Raw genomic sequence first — 4,177 nt, forward strand, 5'->3', positions numbered from 1 at the left:
GACCTCTCCTGGCCTGCCCGCTGCTCTCCTCAGCAGTGTACTTCGTAGATCTGCCTGTTCTGCTCCCCACTCTGTCTCTGGTGAATCCTCTCGCCCTCTGCATCTGTACCCCAGTTCTGTACGAGTAAATAAATAAATCTTTAAAAAAAAAAAAAAAGAAAAGAATGTAATGTTGATGTGGTACAATTACACAATGGAATATTATTCAGCAATCAAAAAGATAAACACATGCCTTTTGCAGCAACATGGATGGAGCTGGAAGGAATCATGCTTAGTGAAATAAGCCAGAAAGAAAAGGAAAAGTACTAGATCATTTCTTTCATAGCAGGAGTATAAAGGACCAGGGGAGAAAATAATAATGATGATGAACAACTATATACCAGAGACATTTTCAGGGGTGGAGTAGGGAATAGGATCAAAACTGGGGGAAGGGGAGAAGTACACTGGACTATGGTGATGGCACACGGGTGATTTGGTGATGGGAAACCCACAGGGATTACAACTGAGGTGGGAAAAGGCACAAAATGATGTAAAATAAACTATTATAAAAAAGAAAAAATGATAATGTAATCTTGAGTACTTCAGCTCCATGGAATATGTGACCCTTTTTGCATATGAGAATCTCATGACTAGGACTTACCAAGGCCCATTGTGAAGAGCATAATATCATATCAGGGTGGGGTTTTTGTTTTTTGTTTTTTGTTGTTTTTTTTTTTTTGCGACAGCAAAATTGAAGTCTATAACCAATTCTCCTATGACTGATACCCACCTAGATAGTTCTGAAAGTGTGATCAAATAACTCTACATACCTAAGAGAATGCCTAGAAACTTTTCCCAAATGCCAGGATAATGCACAGTTGATAATGCATAGTTAACCAGAGAAAGGGGAAGAAGGCAAGAAATAGATGGTAAGCTTCCCGGGCTCTCATTAAGTTAGCACACTGGAGAGTAGGGGGAAGGGGAGGGAATTGAAAGTATTTAAGGATACTTTTTTTTTTTTAATTATACTTAAAAAAGAAAAGTTCATAAATACTGCGAGGTCGTAGCACAAAGGGTCTAATTACCGTAGGGCGGTGCTAATCAAGGCTGGGGCTCCAGGCGGACACGCTTGACAGCACAGAGCTCGCTGCGTGTTCCGTCAAGTTTTAAGGAGTCTGAACAAAGTACAGTTAGTTGCTGGTCCAGTCCGTGATATATTTGCTCACTTCATAATCTGCTTCTTACATAAGCTGTTACTGAATGGAAACCAAATGCAAGCGCATCAAGTCTGTGAACAGATGGTGCTTCTGTGGGATGAAGAAAGAAAGAGGGTGAGAGGGACAGCAAGTTTTTAAAAGATCGCTCCCCCCCCCCCCCACACACACACACACACATTGTGTGCTGAGTTTCCTCCTCTGCGTCCTCTGGCTAGCCCCATCTTTCTCCCGGGCTCCTCCTACCTTTGTTAAGATGAAAGCGGTTACAGGTTAAGAGAGATAGAAGATGATGCCTAATCCTATAACCCCTTTGTGCGTTTGAGTCCCGCTCTTGTCTCCCGAAGTAAAATAAAGAGGCAAAGACAGATCTAAAATGGTAGCGAGGCCGGACATAAAGAGCACGGAGCCTTTGGTGACCTTCCTTTCTCCTAGGCGGCCTGAGCCTCCCTTCTCCTGCTGGGGAGTTGTTCTTAAATATCATTTGGATGCTATTGTTTGTCTGAGGCCAGGGGCGAAAATGTGACCGTCTTGCTGAGCTGGAGGGAAGAAGACTCTAAAAAGGATTTATGGAAATGCCTAGAAATATTGCCAGCATGTCAGTGTACTAATCGTCTGCTGAATTACATCGAGGCAGTTCCTTCTCTGTATGTTCCTGAGTGTCTGTGTACTTTCTCACTCTCCTTTGGTTCCTTTTGCCTTGTTTTCGATGAGGATTCTATACGGTTACATAAAAGTGATGTGGCGTATGTTACAACGTTGAACCATAGAGACAATGCCCACAGAAATCAGATTTTCCAGGGTAGTTCCCATTTCAAGCAGTCTGTTTTGTGTGTCGATTGTGTGTCCTACTTCCGAGACCATATGTCGCCCAGGTTTTTTATTCCAAAAATAAGTCACTGTTGGTCTCTTGTTTATTATGAAACAAGTACATCGTCGGCATGAATAAATATTTGGGGAAAGAAAGATGAAAGGGAGAGAGGCAGGAAGGGGGAGGAGAAGGGGAAGGGACGGGAAGAAGCTATTCTAGGAGGTGTTCGCAGGTTCAGACTTTGTTTCTACTGACCATTAGCTAACCATATGGTACTCGATGAAGAAAAGTAACTCTAAGACCTGTTGTTATCATTTAAGAACCGTCTAGATAAACCCAGTTTATCTATTTGAGTTCCACCCAGACCCAACAATCTGTATTCTAATAAAAGAGAGCTCCCTCTCTCTCATATATAAGCCCTTCTTTCTTGGTTCCTGGTCTAGTGGCTTAATTGTAACTAATCAGATTTACCAGTCCTCTTCACAAACATGGCAATGATATTTAAGTTTCTCTGTTCATGGTAAATGACAAGGCTGGGACTGGGAGTCACTGAAAGAACAAAAAAGGAGAAAAGAGATTCAGAAACAGAATCCTGTTGGACTACTGCATTGCTTTAAGTGAAAAATGAATATTAGCTTTAGGACAAAGAGTATACCAAGGTGCAGAGGCAAAACTAAAGACCACTTAATCATGCTCAAAACAAAAGATTTAAGAATAAATATATTTGGTAACTCAAAAGACATAAGTGAAATATGAGCGATCCGGAGCTTTACACAGGACTGTTCTATAATGAAGAAAAGACATCTGAACTTACAGCCAAAGAAAAGAATGCCTTGTAGTTAACTGCATACACTCAAAATATGGTCCAAGTTATAAGGGAAGATATGAGGAATAATTTTGAAAAAGATTTTAATTCTAATATTTAATTTTGCTGGAAAGAGAATTGTGATGATGTGGTAGTTAAGTAGAAACTGATAGAGATATAAGAAATGCATTCCTTCAGTGTTCCTGGGCTCTGAGAAGCCTCCAAGTTGTAGTGGGTTGAAAAGTCTCATACAAAGCCCCCAGCACCCCTTAATACACTCTCTGTTCCCAGAGCAGACTGAGAGAGAGGTCCCCCAAGACAAGGATCATGAAGGAGGAGGAGAAAACCAGGGCTGGAAGTCTGTGGCTGTGCATGTTTGGGGTTATCTCCCAAGAAGCCTCCTACAATGCGTTAGTATACTGTGGGTCCTCAAAGAACACCATTTTATCGTAAGATTGATGATGAGAAACAAGCACCCCCCATCTGTGTGGTGTTTGCTCGTTCTCCCCAAACCTTCATGGGTTTTCTTCCACACCTCAGAGATGCATACTTTAGGGTCATTTGTGTGCTTCAATCGTACCAGCCACCCTGAGTGGGAGGGCTTCCTGTCCAGGGTTGGGTCTGATCATCTGAGATTGTTTATGGCCACCTGGGACTATGAATTCAAATAATCAGTAAGGGGTTAAAAATGAATGATTGGTTGAATGAATGATTGCTTTAAATTAACATATTTTGGGTCTTTATTTAGAAGTTTGGTTCTTTTTTGTGACCAGGAGCATGCTGTAGAAATTTAACTCTCGTTTATATCAGTTATGGTAAAATGGCTTTCCTTATACATTTTTTCACTTACAGAGGCAGTTTCTGGGCTCTCCCTGGTGGTGCAAGGGATTAAAGTGCAGTGCTACAAAGCTAAGGGCAGCCACTTCTGTGTGAATTTGATCCCTCCACCCCCCAGGGAGGTGACCTGCATGGCACAGCAGACCTCTCCTGTCTCCCCTGGTTCTTCCCTCAGCAGTGTACTTCGCAATCTGCCTGTTCTACTCCCCACTGTTTCTTGTGAATCCTCTCACCCCGGCACCTCTGGCCTGTACCCCAGGGCTGTATGCATAAATAAACAAATCTTTTAAAAAATAAAGATATGGGGCCCTCCTTGGTGGCGCAGCGGGTTAAAGCACTGCACTGAGAATCTAAAGCCACTCCTGCATGAGTTCGATTCCCGCCTGCCCTGGAGGTGACCACATGGCGTGGCAGACTTCTCCTGACACGCCCACTGCTCCCCTCAGCAGTGTACTTCGTCGATCTGCCTGTTCTGCTCCCCACTCTGTCTCTGGTGAAGCCTCTCACTGCCCCTGCACCTCTGGCCTGTAC

The sequence above is a fragment of the Condylura cristata genome, unplaced genomic scaffold, assembly GCF_000260355.1.
Source record: "Condylura cristata isolate star-nosed mole 26May11 unplaced genomic scaffold, ConCri1.0 scaffold00002, whole genome shotgun sequence".
In the NCBI taxonomy this organism is placed as follows: domain Eukaryota; kingdom Metazoa; phylum Chordata; class Mammalia; order Eulipotyphla; family Talpidae; genus Condylura; species Condylura cristata.